Source organism: Lycorma delicatula, chromosome 7 (assembly GCF_047948215.1).
Source record: "Lycorma delicatula isolate Av1 chromosome 7, ASM4794821v1, whole genome shotgun sequence".
Lineage (NCBI taxonomy): Eukaryota > Metazoa > Arthropoda > Insecta > Hemiptera > Fulgoridae > Lycorma > Lycorma delicatula.
In genome coordinates this window covers 13,271,552-13,289,444 of record NC_134461.1, presented here as the reverse complement: position 1 = coordinate 13,289,444, position 17,893 = coordinate 13,271,552, and the positions used below count along the sequence as shown (strand labels likewise).

Here is a 17,893-nt window from a genome sequence, read left to right as displayed (position 1 = left end):
GAACAAAACAAAGTTAACTTAAAATCTATTATACCGTATATAAAAATGTAGTAGTTTCTGAGAATCTGTTTTTCACGCAAAAAACTTGTAAACCGACTTTTCTGAAATGTTACGTAACCTGGAAGGACCATATGATTTATGCCATCACGAATTGTTTCACCGTTTCAAAATTGGGGCGGATTAACTAACTTACGGTAACAATCGGATTAGGTCCTTTTCGTTTCTTGCCCTTCCGTCCATAAGTTTGCAAGTTTCTCGCATGGAAATATCTCAAATATTAGGAAATATTTTTTTACCCGTACGGAGGACAGGTAACCGACTATAACTAGTATTTTTAAGACGGAAACCGACTTTTTTGAAACCCGTATACTTCAAATTATTAAAAGTTTCGAATCCTGTACTGACCAAACTGTTGCTCTGCAGAGATTACAATACAGTGACGTTTTTAAAAATTGAAGATACTTTGATTGTTATTTGTCACAAGAAGGATAATGAACGCAGTAGGGCTAGACGGGAAGTATTCGGTGTAGTGACCGGTTAGTATTATAGATGAAAAAAGCCAGTAGCGTAATATTCGTTGAAATAATTACATAATGATTAAAATCTATCATATAAAAAGAAAATAGAGAAAAAAAATGTTAGAGGTAATTATTATTTATTAAAATTTTTGGTGGTAGCGTTGAGATGAATCGCTGGAAAACATTTGTCGTTGGGGATATATACTATATTTTTGTAATATATGTTTTATATTTGTAAAAATCTCTCTCTCTCTCTCTCTCTCTCTCTCTCTATATATATATATATATATATATATATATATATATATATATATATATATATATATATAGCAATAGCAAAGCATTACCAGGTCTACTGGTATTTTAATAAAAATTAAAAAGCAAAAATTGTAATTATGGAGTAACAGATTTCATTCTAGTTTTGAAGGTATTTTTATTTATTGTAATACTTCATTTGTGCTAGATTTTAAAAAAAATCAGTTGATTAAAGCGAAATGTTTCATGATAAATAAATTTAATAAAATAAATTTCTTATAGTAACAAATGCTTTAATAAAATAAATAAAAAAAAAAGAAAATAGTTCAAGAGTTAATGATAAAATAATACAGTAACATAATTTATAAAGTTGTATAGTTTATACGGTGACAGAGGACTTTAGCTAAGAGGAATTTTAGAGGTAAATCTTTTTTTATTTAATTTTTTTGGGATGAGGCATAAGTCTGTCAGTCTAACTAATGCCACGAGGGCGATGGAGGGACGGGGGTTTAATAAAAACGCAGGTGGCTGGCTTCCTTCGCTCTGATTGGCTACCGTCAGACAGTACTGAACAAGCGTTGTACAATTCAAATACAACCGTAAACATGTGTACATGTGTGTGCGCGTACGTATGTGTATTGCTGTGCGAGTAACACGTTAATATAGACGTTTTCTTATAAAGACATTTCTTATATAGACGTTCGATATAATTAAATTAAATCAAGATTTGTCGATTATTTTATATTTATTACATTTTATTTAAAATAATAATTAATCTCCCTTAATATTTATAATTTTTTTTTTTTAAATATTACGATAAAGTTTATCTGTTTTGTAAAGTAATTTTAAAAAAAAGATTCTAATATTACATAATAACAGATAAATTTTTCCAGTTTTATTTACAATTTGACCTCGTAATACCCTACACGTGTATTTTAACGAACGAAGAATATGGTCGATAAAATTAATGAGTTATTAAAAAAAAGTGAAATTTTTGCCAGGAATCAAACACGAGACCGGTAGATTTAGCAGCCAACATGCTAACAACTATATCGACTGATCGATCAATTTTTAATATGATAAAACGTTATAAACTTATTTATAAAATGAAATACAGCATTAAAGGGTAAAAAAATGAATATGTAAAACTTGTAATTAACTGGATTATATTTAAGGTTCTAATAATAAAAGTAAGAGACGTCCACATAAATACAATGTTGCGTTAGACGCTATAAGCGACCTGCTTTATGTAATCCTTTTATGTTTATAAGAACAGAAAATATAATGTTATTTAATTCTTCAACAAACATCAACTAAACCGTTTGCCGACTGATCTCCTAAATGGAATCTTCCGGAAGGTCCCAGGTTCGAACTCAGTCGCCGTTGGAATTTTTAACTTAATTTAATATAATGTACGTTATAGATTTAATTATTTATCAAAATATGAGTTATGTTGCATCATGTATTTAGTGAAGCGTTTAGTTTGTCGGAGAGGAAGGGCGGTGTTACCTCGACAGCATCACGGCTACCAACGGTTGATAATCTTTATTAATGCTATTCCTTACACATAATTAGTACCTAATACATTTTTATATTTATTTATTTGTATCGGCAATAGACCGACATCCGGTTCGTCTCTTACGTTTATTTTTAATTTTAATAAAGCGTATATAAAAACCAATTCTGACCGGAATTCGAACCCAGAACGTTCTGTCTACCAGTACTACCTACAATTCTGGTAATAATAACTAATAGACTTACTTACAGGGCTTTAATGAAACGCTCCTGTAACCAGACGGATAAATGAATGATGGACTGTATCGAGCGGTGACCCGTACGGACTAATAAGCTACGCATCTGTTGTCTACGCTGTAATATAAAAAAATGTATAAAATGTAATATAAATGTAATGTAAAAAAAATAAATACTTCATTTTATTTTGTTTGAACAAAATTTTATTCCAATAATACTAGTATAAATGATCCTTTAATTAAAATAACTAACAAAAGTAAATTTATTTGAAAATATTCAGCGATTTACAAAGTAAATGTCCATGAACTGGTAAAATGATTGTTTTCTATTTTATATTTTTATTTTTTACGCGTAAATATTGTTTAAAATACACTTATTATTACTTAAATCGATGTATCTCTACCGATTGTAAACGCAAATACACGAAACACCTCGCGATTACGTCGTAAGTCGTGACCTACACTGAATGAAAATAAGCAAAAGCGCCGGTTTTACCGGATCTGTGCTGTGCTCCCTCCCCGCCAATCCGTTAGCCAGTGATACAAACTCAAAGCTGTATCGGCGAGCTGACCGTGTAAGTTATAAAATGACACCGCTTGAGACTAATAGTTAGGGAGTTATTAAGGCAGGACGATATAGTCCTTTTCGTTACGCTACAAATTTCTGTTCTGGTACCCGTATGTTTCGGTGTGATTTTAAAGACGTTTCACGTCAAAAAGAGTTAAACAATATTTTTTCATATAGCAGAAAAATAACGGGTATCAAAAAGAAATGATCAGAAATAGAAATAAAAGAAATGAAATTAAAAGAACAAACGATAAATAAACCTGTAAATGGAGTAAATTAAATTTTATCGAGTAAGAAATTTGTCCATTTAAACAATTCTTTAGTAAGTACATACCGTATTTATTCGAGTACCCCCCGCACTTTTTTTCTTGGAATCTGAGAGAAAAAATAAGGGTGCGGGGCTTACTTGTAACATAGCCTATAGCCAGGATAATTATGTAAAGTAAACGTTTTCTTACAAGTACCTAAATTAAATCGCATAAATATTGTTACATTAGCCTTTCGTTTATCAATACCGGTTGCCGCTTATACAGAATACATCCTTAATTATTAACATCCTGTTCATATTATCGATAGGAACGAAGTTACGGTATTTTTATAAAACCGATTCATTCTGTATAGGCTGCATCCGGTTCTAATGACGCTACAGTTACGGTTAGCCATCGTCGTCTTGTCTATTCGCCATAGTCGTTGTACTGTTTGTATATGTGGTTATGTGCGTTTTATCTGTTTAGTTTATGTTGTAAAGTTTAATACGGTGATTTATTTTAATTACGGCATTTAAATGAGTACAAAAGGACAGCGTCTACCATCTTTTACGGTAAATGAAAAACTGCGCGTTATAGAAGAGGCTGAAAAAATTGGAAATCGGGCGGTAGGAAGAAAATTTGACGTAGATGAAAACTGCATTCGAGACTTGCGTACGAAGAAATGACTTCTGGTGAAAGGCGCCGGTAATAAAAGGGCTTTTCGTGGTTTAAAACCAAAATACACAGACGTAGAAAAAAATTGTAGGGCTTTATGGAAAAAAGGAAATGCGGTTATGCTGTCACGACAGAATTGTGTCGATCGTATGCTCGTGAAATCGCTAAATCGTTGAATAAAGTTGATTTTAAAGCGAGCTGTGGATGGATAACACGTTTTTTTTTTTCAAGAAATGATATGTCAATAAGACGAAAGACGACCGTTTCTCAACGATTTCCAGACGCTTATGAACAACAAATATTACGTTTTCACAAATACATGATAAATCTTAGAAAAGATTTAGCGTAAGAAAATTTCTTTCTTACGCCTACAGAAGGAATCAAAAGCCCAGATTTTAACCGGATTTGTGTTTGGATAACGTATTTCCACGGAATTAGTAAAAAATGCGGAATGTAATGAACTTGATGGTAGTAAAGACGATTTACCTTTGGCAGAGCGGCGTCGAGACTACCGGTAACTCTTCTACAACCATTGACAGTGACGGTGATTAATTAAAAATAAAACCCCATATTAAAAAGCGAATTGAATTATCTTTTTCATCGTGGTACTTTCTTTTCGTTTTACTGGCCTACTGATTCTGAACTAAACTAGTACTTACGGTAATTAATTATGAATGTAATATTAATATTGTAATTTAAATGAACGAATTAAACGCTTTACTTTCTGAATATTTTCGTATTTTTTTATCATATCTATTGCACTTTAAAATACCGGTATGTACTCGATTTTTTTTTATAGATTTTCGGTCCGGAAAATCGTGGCGCGGGGCTTATTATGTGGCGAGGGGTACTCGAATAAATACGGTATATATTCTTATATTATAATAAAATTAAAAGATAAATACTGTGAATAATAACAAATAAACAGGAAGAGGAAGGTCCGATAAGTTATGACTTCAAATAATGGGAGGGGCATTGACTTAACGTTATACAAGGAAACTGGAGAGGGGTGAGGGAAAACGGTGAAAGGAAAAAGTTGGAAAGGGAAAAGGGGAAGGAGAATAAGTGAAAGGTAAAATTTGTGAAGTTCAGTTTTTTAATTAGTTTTATCAAATTTTCAATTGCGTTCATTTAAACTCTCTCTTTATCAATCTCTCTCTCTCTCTCTCTCTCTCTCTCTCTATATATATATATATATATATATATATATATATATATATATAAAAGCATTGCCGCTTCTGCTAGTATCAAATAAGTAGGAACAGTGGTCACGTACAAGTAATTTGTTATATAGTTTTTTTATATGCTATTGACCTTGAAAACATTACATATAATAGCGTCTGTATTTTTGTTTTGACTACACTGTCAGTTTTAACTGAAATTTCTTTTTTGTTTAGCAAGCGGCAGTGTAATTATAAAGAGTTTTACTTTACAGTACGTATTATCTTATATACATAACTCTTGTACGAACAAATACAAAAAAAAATTCAATAAGAAATCCTTTTTTCAGGCTTACTAGGAATTATAGAATGAGAAATGAAATATTTTCCTGTCTTCACAAAAGACGAATATATATTTTATATATCGATATACCGATTCAAAATGTTTATTACGATCGCCAAATGGATTGCCTAATTATTAAACATCATTACACTCGTAGAAAATATTACTTTTAATAAGTAATATTAGTTATTTTGCGTACAGTAATTAGAAGAAATAGAAATGATATGTAAAACAAATTAATAAACGAGTTTTGCGCAAAATCCTTTAAATAAAAGAATCACATTAAATCACTCTACAACCCTTCAAATCGTTTATTTAGACTAAATAATTTTCCGTTCACATAAGTTATAAAAAAAACTTTTCTCAGGATTACCAGAGGAATTTCCTCTACAAAATACATGAATCTATCTATCTATCTATCTATGGATAGGAGGTAATATCTATGGACAGCAGTAGCCCCACTACTTCCTATCTTATCAAATCTATTTAGATTATAAGTAACTCAACTCGTTCGTATAAGACAGAACAGTGGAAATATTGCTGAAGTATGAGTACGATTTCCATTTGTCAACTCAAAAATATAATCAAAATAACAAATTCATTTCTTTATGATAAATTAAACTATCCTTTTTAAATGAATACGATTCATCGTAGAATTGAAGAATTCTGCGATAAAAATTAATTTCAATTTGCTCCTTCGAACGAAGGAGACACTTTCTCCTTCGTTCTCGCTCCTGTCCACTGTTTTGTTATTCTTATATCAAAAATTTATCTCAGGTTCGGATAGGTGAATCGCATTAATATTTGTTAAGCATCTTTGTAATGGAGGTTTTACAATATTTCGAAGCGCCCCTATGAAGAGGCCGCAGCATACCGTTTGGGAATCACTGGTCGATAAGGTTTCGGTTATTATCAGTAATACGAAATTGGGAAATTATCTTCGATTAGTTTTCCTTATCGAGAAACAATTATTTCCATTTAGAAAGATTTTCTAGCAGTTTTAGCATTAGTTGCCCTTACATTCGATGCGTATAAAAGAAACTTCTTCTACTAAAATAACAGTTTGTTCAAAATATTATCGTGCTTTATTTTTTCAACCGTGTTTAAATTTCCGTCTGTATTTTGTCCGAACTTGATTCAAAACAGTTCGGTCAGTTCTGTATTATTTTTAAAATAGTTTTAAAAAAAATATTTTTTAATAAATCGGACAAAAATTTCAAATCTTGGCCTCACGTAATTATTTCTATCTGTAGCGATATCATTTCTGCTTCTATTTTTATCTTATTTTTATTTAGTCTGAAACAAATAAATTAGACGATTGAATCAATTTTATTAGAATTCCTTTTTTTCATTATAAGAAGACCATATCGCTGAATCGTAAAATTAGACCGCATGATATAAGATCGGTTACAGTTTATTTTAAATTTTATAGATTAATTTAAATGTGTTAAAGTAGCTTTTTTTTGTTTTAAATGGAAGAGTAGCCTCGGATAAATTATCAGAACGTTTTACTCTTAGAAAAAAACATTAATATAGTAGCATTGAGGTATATTATTTAAACAGGAGGTATTTTCTTTACCGGTTTCCACATTGTGGAGGTAATGAAAAAATGCTTAGTTAATTTTCAAGGGCAAAAAGTATGTTATATAAGATATACGTGCAATGAACGCAGAGGAGAAAAAGGATACATCGGTTAGACATGGATGGGGAAGAGGGAAGAATTGCTGCGTGTTGAAGGTTTAACTTTTAACAGTTTTACAGTTTCAATTCTGCTACGATATAGAATAGGACTTTTTATTACTCATTTTTAAAAGTTTAACACACACACACACACTTTAAGAAAAATTAACTATAATAATTTGTATATTTTGTGAATGCATTTTTAAATATTAAGAATTCAAGATTAAGTTGTACGGAAGATAGTGATTAAATTTTTTAACCTAGAAAAACAAAACCAAGTTTGTTTTTATTAAGATTTATTGAACGGCAATTTAATGAGTGAAATTCAAAAATTTATTAAACCTCATGATTAATAAATCAAAAAATTTACAGATTCTTACTTTTACTGTGCTAGTAAATAATTGTTATAATTATGCCCAAGCTAAATTCAACGATATTTTTAATTAGCTGACAACTAATACATTATTACTTATCGATCTTGTTTTTGTTTGATATCAATAATTTTTAGCTGACTTAAAATAATCTTAATTCGAGGAATAATTTGTTGTAAACTCATCATAATTAAAAATGTATATAATTTGTTCAATCTCTTAATAAGATTTAGAAACAATTTTATTCTGTTTATTTATTAATTATCATAAATATTTTTTGAACAAACAGTGGCAAAAAGTGTGTGTTTCAAGCTACATAATTTTTTATTATTATTTAATTTCTTATATGTAAAATTATGAATAATTTCTTTTAAAGTATTTATGATGCCATCTACCGATCTCAATTTCACTTTCGTCGTTAACGTTTTGGTGTATGTACGTGGGTTTATAATGATGAACTTTTTTTATAGAATATTCTAGAAAAATAACTGTTGAACACAATTTAGGACGTTATTTAAAGTAAGTAATAACTTTATTACTCATATATATATATATATATATATATATATATGAGTAATAATATATATGAAACATAGATTTGGTAATTTTTTTTTTAAGCTAATAATACTTAATTAAAGAGGAGTTATTAAATTTTAGTTAAACGAGTTGAAAATGTAATCGGATAATTTTAGAAAGCTTATCAGGATTCTTAAACTGTTATATTTTGTAAGAGTTATTGATATGTAGGATGATATTTATATTTTATTAAGGTCTATTCTAACATTTAATTTTATTTAATAATAATTTTCAGACATACATTTTATTTAGTAAAAAATAATGCATTTTACATTAGCTTGATTAACCAATATGGCGGCGTTATTTTTATAAAATTAAATTTTATATAGGAACTGCAATGAGTTTTGAGAACTAAAAAACAAAATACTTTATTCTTTTAAATGACCCTATGAGAATTGTTTTGATTTTAAGTTTTGTAACAATACATATATAGCGGGTACTGAATAGCAAATCTGAGTTTTTGAAATTGACAAGAAAAAATTTGTCTAGGCATGTTTAGCCTACTTTTTAAAAGCTGTTCTAATGAAGCACAGAATGCAGTTGTTTGTCTCTACTATACTATTTTATAGGAACTAAAATTGAATTTTCATATGAATGTAAATGAAAATATTAATAATTATACAAAAATATTTTCTGGCACAAAAATATATTGAAAAATACTTCAATTTGATTATACTTGAAAATTACAAATACTTGAACATTTGAATCTGTTTATTTTTATGGCTGCTGAAATAAAGTATACTTTAGGAAACGATTGCATTCATAACTTTTATATGAATTTAGTTTAAAATTTACATCGCATAGTATTTTATCAGAATTATTCTGAAAATTTACAATTAATTTCATTATCGTAAGAAGAATGGTACTTAAATGAAAAAAAAAGTACTAAACCAGAGCAATAAGACCAATGGAGAGTTGCCAGGTAAAGTTGCCATAATTTCAGTTATAAATGATTTTATTACTTCATACTTTTACATACATTTTTGTCTAATCTTTGGTTTTCATTCTGTATAAATGACCATAAAACTAAAATCTTCTTTCTCAGATTAAGAACCTTAAATTTTACTGTGCATTTTTAAATTTCTATATTACTTTTCAATTTATAAATTTCATTTACATATTTTTGTCCCTGAGTTTTCTTAAGATTTTTATTTCTACTTTTGCTATTTTTTGTTCTAAAAAAAAAATGCATACATTCTGCCCCATACAGTGCTTCTGGTAGAACTGCAGTTTTTTAGTGCCTCAATTTGGAGTTATATAACAGGAAATTTTTATGATAAAAACTTTCTTTATGAGATGATAGGCAGTTTCGATTTTTTGTACTGTATTCCTCATCCCACACATTTTTCAATTATATTTGATGTTATGATTTCTCCGAAATATTTACATTTTTGTACTCTACTTACTTTGTTGATGTCAGAAATTTTAAGGAATTTAGTTCTTTTTCTTTGGAAAATTAATTATTTTTTTTTCATAAGAAATTTGAAGACCAATTTGCTTGCAAATTTTCTTAGTAATTGAATTCTGATTTTAGCTTGAGTGGTTCTGAAAGTTACTTACTTTGAGTTTGAGTTCTGTTTTCTTTGTCGTTGGTAAATCAGTTAGTTTTTCACAGTGCAGGGTTATTATGTAGGGTTTTATTAAATAAGTTAAAATTGTCTTGCGGTTAGATATCGTACAAAGTATATTACTAACATTTTTTGGTAATCGACATGTTATATTTTGACACAGTGAAAAGAAAAATTAAATAGTATTTAATTTTTCTTTTAACTTTTTTGAAGAAGTAGGAAGTACGGTATGCTCTGGCAAATTACAGGATTTATTCTTTCAAATCTTGCAGTTCAAGCAGCAAGTACATCCTATTTATTCTCTGACATATTGCAGAGTATATTATTTATATTTTTACAAAAAAAGTAAGAAATGTAATAAGCTCACTTAGGTTTAGTACAGAGTTTATTATTTATATAAATTTTATTAAGCAAGACCCGTTGGTATTAATATATAAATTATTTATATAACAGTTACCACTTACCGACAATCTTTAATAGTAATGTTCCAGCGCTTTCAGATTATTAATCTATCCTCATGAACAATGATGTGTTATGCTTTATAATTATTTACTTTACATGTCATTAATTATACTAAACTAAATTTTATAAAAATGTAATTATAACAATCGATTGTCAAAAGGTAAAATAAAGTCAACATTTTGCATCATGTCAGTATGAAGGTCTCAATTGTTATGTTTATTAGTATGAAGCAGTATTACCGACCTGAGAATTAAAATTATTGTTTAATGTATGTTTGAATAATATTAATCAAACAAATATTCAAAGTTTTATAAAATTCAGTTCAGTATAATTAATGATATGTGACGTAAATAAAAAAGTATAACACATCATTGTTCCTGAGGATGGATTAATCTGAAAGCGCTGGAACATTACTATTAAAGATTGTCGGTAAGTGGTAACTGTTATATAAATAATTTATATATTATTTATGATTTTACTGAACGAGAGAAAATGTTATATTGCTCTCACATAGTACAGGGTGTAATAACTACTTTTATTGATGAGGCAGCAAATGCGATATACTTTGACACAGTTACGGATGCATTATCAAGCTTCTTGTTGATTTAGCAGCATATCTTGTTAGCTATCGTATTGCATGCTGTATTTAATTTTTTGTCGAGCAAGTAGAATTTGGGCAAGGAATTGATTAAGTAGTAATACATTCAGGATGTATTATTTATTTTTGCTGCAAAATTAGAAAACAAAATATGCTATGACATAGTGTTAATGATGTGTTATTCAGATTTTTACTGAGCGCTTAGGGAATATGATATGCTCTGATGTAGTACAGGGTATGTTATTTGTTTGTACTGAACAAGAATTTGAGATTTTTACAGATTTGGTAGATTTTTACAAGAATTTTGTATGATTGTGGATGAATGTGTATTTGTCACCAGAGGAAGATTAAAGAATTACAAGTGAAACATAGTGAATTTAATTTTTTTTTTTTTTGTCTTCAGTCATTTGACTGGTTTGATGCAGCTCTCCAAGATTCCCTATCTAGTGCTAGTCGTTTCATTTCAGTATACCCTCTACATCCTACATCCCCTACAATTTGTTTTACATGAATTTAATTTATAGGTATGTATAGTTGATTGGTTAACCCGTGAGATTAATAAAGATAATATTATTAAGTAAAATATGTATTGATATTATATTTAATTCTACCCAATCAAGAGGCAAATAAGTTACATTTAAGTTATAAATATACATATTTATATATATATTTTTTTTTCTAGATGAAATATATATAAAAACCTCAGTTATTCCAAGAAACAGGGGTAAAAATTTGGTTGTAATTAATTTATTGATGAAGTACAAAGAATAGCTATATCCAGGTCCTTTGCAAAATTTTGCCACTTGAACTCAACAAAATATGAAAAGAATAGATAATAAGTCGGGATCTTTCCTTTTAACACAAAATTTTTAATTTTAGTAATTTAATGTTGATGCTAATATGGTTTTTATTTTAATGTAAATTACAGTCTTACATATACCTCTGCTTGCTTTGCTTGCTCCGAGTCTTATCTTTTTGTAATCTGTTTGGAAGTATAACATCGTGCCCGAATCGCTTTGTTTTCAGTCATTTGACTGGTTTGATGCAGCTCTCCAAGATTCCCTATCTAGTGCTAGTTTTTTCATTTTAGTATACCCCCTACATCTTGCATCCCTAACAATTTGTTTTACATATTCCAAACGTGGCCTGCCTACACAATTTTTTCCTTCCAATATTAAAGCGATTATTCCAGGATGCCTTAGTATGTGGCCCATAAGTCTGTCTCTTCTTTTAGCTATATTTTTCCAAATGCTTCTTTCTTCATCTATTTGCCGCAATACGTCTTCATTTGTCACTTTATCCAACCATCTGATTTTTAACATTCTCCTATAGCACCGCATTTCAAAAGCTTCTAATCTTTTCTTCTCAGATACTCCGATCGTCCAAGTTTCACTTCCATATAAAGCAACGCTCCAAAAATATACTTTCAAAAATCTTTTTCTGACCTTTAAATTAATTTTTGAAAAAAATTATATTTCTGACTGAAGGCTCGTTTCGCTTGTGCTATTCGGCATTTTATATCGCTCCTGCTTCATCCATCTTTAGTAATTCTACTTCCCAAATAACAAAATTCTTCTACCTCCATAATCCTTTCTCCTCCTATTTTCAGATTCAGCGGTCCATCTTTGTTATTTCTCCTACATTTAATTACTTTCGTTTTGTTCTTGTTTATTTTCATGTGATAGTTCTTGCGTAGGACTTATCTATGCCGTTCATTGTTTCTTCTAAATCCTTTTTACTCTCGGCTAGAATTACTATATCATCAGCAAATCGTAGCATCTTTATCTTTTCACCTTGTACTGTTACTCCAAATCTACATTGTTCTTTTACATCATTAACTGCTAGTTCCATGTAAAGATTAAAAAGTAACGGGGATTAGGAACATCCTTGTCGGACTCCCTTTCTTATTACAGCTTCTTATGTTCTTCAATTATTACTGTTGTTGTTTGGTTCCTGTAAATGTTAGGAATTGTTCTTCTATCTCTGTATTTGAACCCTAATTTTTTTAAAATGCCGAACATTTTATTCCAGTCTACGTTATCGAATGCCTTTTCTAGATCTATAAACGCCAAGTATGTCGGTTTGTTTTACTTTAATCTTCCTTCCACTATTAATCTGAGGCCTAAAATGGCTTCTCTTGTCCATATACTTTTTCTGAAACCACATTGGTCTTCTCCTAACACTTCCTCCACTCTCCTCTCAATTCTTCTGTATAGAATTCTAGTTAAGATTTTTGATGCGTGACTAGTTAAACTAATTGTTCTGTATTCTTCACATTTATCATCCTCTGCTTTCTTTGGTATCATAACTTTGATACCAAAGTCTTTTTTCTTACGGAACTTTCCTTTTTTATAAATATTACACACCAGTTTGTACAATCTATCAATCGCTTCTTCACCTGCACTGCGCAGTAATTCTACAGGTATTCCGTATCAGTAATTATCTACTTCTATCCTACATGAAGAAGCCCTAATCTAATGGATTACTAGTAAAATTGATACGCACTGTGTAGAAAAGATGTAGATACATTCTTTCGAGTGGAATCGTTTGCAGTCCTCTTTAGATCATCCTTTTCTAACTTGTACTCTTTTCCTATATTCTTCATTCTTTTCTTCCTGCTAGTGATCTCTAGGTTTTGGCTGAGTGCCTGCTAGGTCCGGCTTAAGATTATGGTAATTTTTAGAAATATTATGCCCTTGAATTTTAGTGATTTTCACCCAAGTGTCTGCATAAAAAGCTAACCTACAGCTGAAGAATGGTAATGAGTAGTATCAGACCTCGTATTTCATAATAAAAATATGAGTACAATATTTACGTTACGAATGTATTAATTGCTAGCATAACCAAAACATAGTAAGTTGAAAAAAAGATTTATTATCATCGTCACATATAGTACTGTTTTTTTCTTTTGTTGCAGGTAACACAACGTTCATTTAATTATTAAAAAAAAGAAGAACTACAATGGAAGTGTCCTTCCATATATTGTGGTAAAACCTTTATTTTTTTATTATTTTATAAAATTTTTCATCAAAGCAAGTTTTATATGTAATGGTGGAAGGTAGACATTCTTTAGATTTACAAAATTCACAAATAATATTTTTCTGCTCAGCTCTTGGGCCGGTTTTTTAGTTTTAATGTAATTGTTTTTCTGTTTCTATTGTCCTGCTTGTGTAATAAACCAAAGTACTTTGTATAACTGATAGATGCAGCCTTAAGAAAAAATTGCTATCACCCTTAGGTCTCTACATATACTCCCATGAATAACTTTCATCTGTATCAACACAAGTAAAAATTTCATACTGTCATATGTCTTCTTCATTTGTGCTAAAGAGGAAAGGAGAATTGATGTTTTCTTATTTCCAATGTGAAGGAGGATGGTTTTCAAACATTTTCAGAGGGATCTATATGCAGTCTGAATTCTGAAGGATTGTGACGCTGCTATAGTAAATCCAGTGAGGAATTTAAATCATTGGAGAACACTTTTATCGTGTAAGGAGAACAGGTGCCGAAGTTCTTGCTGCTTAGTAAAGGAAAACATATTTGAGTGCCACTGTATTAAAGGTTAAGGCTTTCTAATTTTGAAGTCAGGAACTCTGAGATTACATTTAAAACAAATTAACATGACGAAACAGATCATTAAGGTTCTGGTTCAGTAATTTGTGAGATTCAGTGCTCTCATCTTGGGAATTTGGATCCTGTTCTTTTTCGATAATTTCTAAGTCACTATGTCTTCATCACCAACATTTTCTTCTAAACTGCATGTTTCTGGTAGAATTGGAAAAGTTAACGCCTCTTCATTTGGAATAGGCTCTCATAACTGAAGGAAGAGTATAATATGAAACAGATTTCTTAAATTTACTTGTAATGCCTTTGCATTATGCAAGAGTAAACAGTGTGTGAGTGGTCCTTAACGATCTTTTCATACCCACAACAAAAGGCGTATATTGTGGCTTCCCACCTATTCAGCTATTTAGTAAAGTTACACAAAAACTATAGCAAATAAGAGGTCCGAGAAGCCCCACGCCCCACCAAAATGCGTTAATGACTCCCGGCCCCTCCAGCGGCAAAATAAATATAACCGCACTCCCGAAGGAGAGTACCGGTACGGATTTCTTGTCACAAGTGACAATTAAGGATGTCCTACTGGAAATTCTAGCAATATTCCCCGCCTGTGCCAAGCAAATTCTCTGAAGGACGTGGTATTCAGTCCATCATAGAGTGTGACATGCTATCTAGGTATGGTTAGGCAAACTCTCAGACTGCTACAGTCGAACGCCAATTCAGTAGTAGGCAAGACGGCAGAACGTTGCCGCCAGGCCGAGTGTCTACTAATAGACGTGATACTGTTGTCCGGGTCGTTACTGTACGCGAACAAACAACTGACTATTCTAAATTACTTTACGTATAGTACGGATAGGCCAGTACGACCCGGACCCTTTCACAGACAGCAGCGCATCTCCAAACAGAGCCGCACGGTTAGGATAGTTGTATCCTCTATCGGTAGGAGGACCGCAATGGTACTGTGCCCTGCAGGCCGTAGTTTGAGACTATTTGTCTAACCGTGCTGCTCTATGGAAGGTCCTCATCGGGGGAATCCTGCAGGGTTTCGTTCTCGGTTCTCTGCTCTGTAGTTTGGTATTTGACGGATTTCTTTGGCTGACATTTCCGAAAAGGTTCGCGGCTCGTGCTTTCGCCGATGACTGTCTCCTGTTGGTTCGTGGTGGTTTGCGGCCGCGGCTTGCGGAACGGGAGCGGGCTGCTTTGACGACCGGTTACGGCTGGATGGGTGTGTAGAATTTTGGGATTTCTGTGCCCAAAACGAAGTTTTTGGCACAGAAATCCCAAAATCTTGTAGACTGTGGTGAACCATCACTTCGGGATAGACGAAACCAGCTTTTATTATCTTATTTTGCTCGTCTCAAAGGACAGCCAAATCACCCGGCTTTTGACTCGTTCTTTAGAAATCCTAATTTAAGAAAGTACGAGGACCATCCACATTGTACTGCATCAGTAGGTGTTCGTACCCGACGTCTACTGCAGCATATAAATGTTGACACACCGTCATTCTTTCCAACGTATCCTTGCTCATATCCACCGCGGGGAATAAACCTTATAAATTTTACTTTTGACCTTACGACATACAATAAACAATCAACACTATTTATTGTCTTCCAGCAAATATTTCAGTGTGTTCTCTCCAAGATGAACCCAGACGCGGTGGTATACATTGATGGATGGAAACAAAACGATACAGTTGATTGTGCATTTGTTGTCAATGAAAGAACTTATATGTTGGTTCTGTGTTCTGATTTTGTTATCCGAGTAGGGAGTCTTTTACACTCCCTATCGGAATTTCTCAAATTTTATTTGTTTTTTTTTTTTTAAGTTGTAAGATTTTAGTGATATTAGTTGTAAGTAATTCTGTAAATATAATAGTTTTAAGTTTTATTTCACCGTTTTAATTTTTGCTTTTAACTCAGTTTTAATTTTTTATTATATAATTTTATATTAGTTTTAAGTTTTATTTAATTTTACTATTTTAGTTTTTAACCTAGTTCTAAGTTTTATGTTAGCGGTTTTATATTTTTTTATTTTTGTCTTTTTGTTACCCGAGAATGGGAGTTTTGCACCCATCTCGGACCTTGTTAAATTATATTTACTTTTGTGTTTACCCGTGATATTAGTTTTAAGTTTTACTACCTCCGTTAGATTAGTTTTTAATTTATTTTATTTTTTTCATAAAAAAATGATAACACATAGACGTTTTTTGCCCTCAAAAAACAAAAAAAATTAATGCCTCTTTGAGAGGACGAAACAAGTGGTAATCAGAAGGGGCAAGATCAGGACTGTACGTAGGATGAGCCGGTACTTCAAAGTTTAGTTTCTGGAGCGTTTCATCAGTGCGGGCAGCAGTATGTGGATGGGCATTGTCGTGCAACAACACAAAAACTTTCGACAGCAGTCCTCGGCGTTTGCTTCGAATCGCAGGCTTCAGCTTGACAGTAAGCATCTCACTGTAACGCGCACTGTTTATTGTCGTGCCCCTTTCCTCATAATGTTCCAGTACTGGGGTCTTGTGAGTCTCAAAAAACCGTAAGCATCAGTTTTCATCAAAATATGATGAAAAACCCGTGTCATAAATCACAGATTAGTTACATATGTTAGTATAAGTGAACGTAGATTCAGAAAACTACATTTTATAAAAATTCCCACCACTCAAAAGGCTATTCATATTGACAAAAACCCATTTTTACTGTAAACTCTTATTCATTACGAATCGTTATGTGTTACATGTTTACCGATATCATTTGTCAGAAAAGATATTTATAGACCTCAAATAAAGTGACGTATTTATTTCGTAATTTATTTTCATAAGTGCGTGCAATCCACAGCACCTATGACGCTCGGCATTTTAAAGCGAGAACTCCATTTTCTCTTGGCTTCATTTAACTCATGAGCATTCTGTGGGAAGCGAATCCACTCAGATGCCTTTTCGTTTATTTTATTCAGAACGTAATCGAAAGTTTTGCATACTGTAGAACGGTGATTAGCCCTAAGAGAATAGGTTTTTGACAGATTCTTCATGCCTATAATTAATTTTTTTTTTTTTTTCAGCTGCTTTGTGTTGGCCATTAGTTCTCTCAACTTTTAGTCATTATTCATTTCTACATTTAGCTGCAAACATGTATGTATTGCATAGTTTTTCTGAAGGTAAGATAATCAATTAAAACTTTTTCATTATTACTTTATTATCAGATTAAAATTTAAATATTGAGGTTATTTTTTTATTAGTTTATTTTTTTTTTTGTATTATATAAATTGGAAATTTAGTATTGATATGGTAATTCTAAAAAAAGACAATTCATTTTCAGTGAATCTTATTCTTTTCATAAATTTCTGTCTTAACGCTATTTTCCATATGGTTCAAGACATTATTATGTAACATATATTTCATAACAAGAAAGTACTTTTCTGTATTTTTCATTGTACAGTGGATATCATTTGCTCTCAGTCAAATGATGCAATCTTGCAAGTGCTTCGGTTTGAGTTTGTAATCCACGGTCATAAAATTTCAGAAACTACGTAACTCCACTACTATAGTTTTTTTTACAGTATCAGA

General features: G+C 31.1%; 1 pseudogene; it reads left to right on the top strand.

The window, feature by feature from the left end:
* Positions 1 to 17,893, top strand: part of LOC142328438 (presenilins-associated rhomboid-like protein, mitochondrial) — a 72,424-nt pseudogene that overhangs the window by 36,921 nt on the left and 17,610 nt on the right.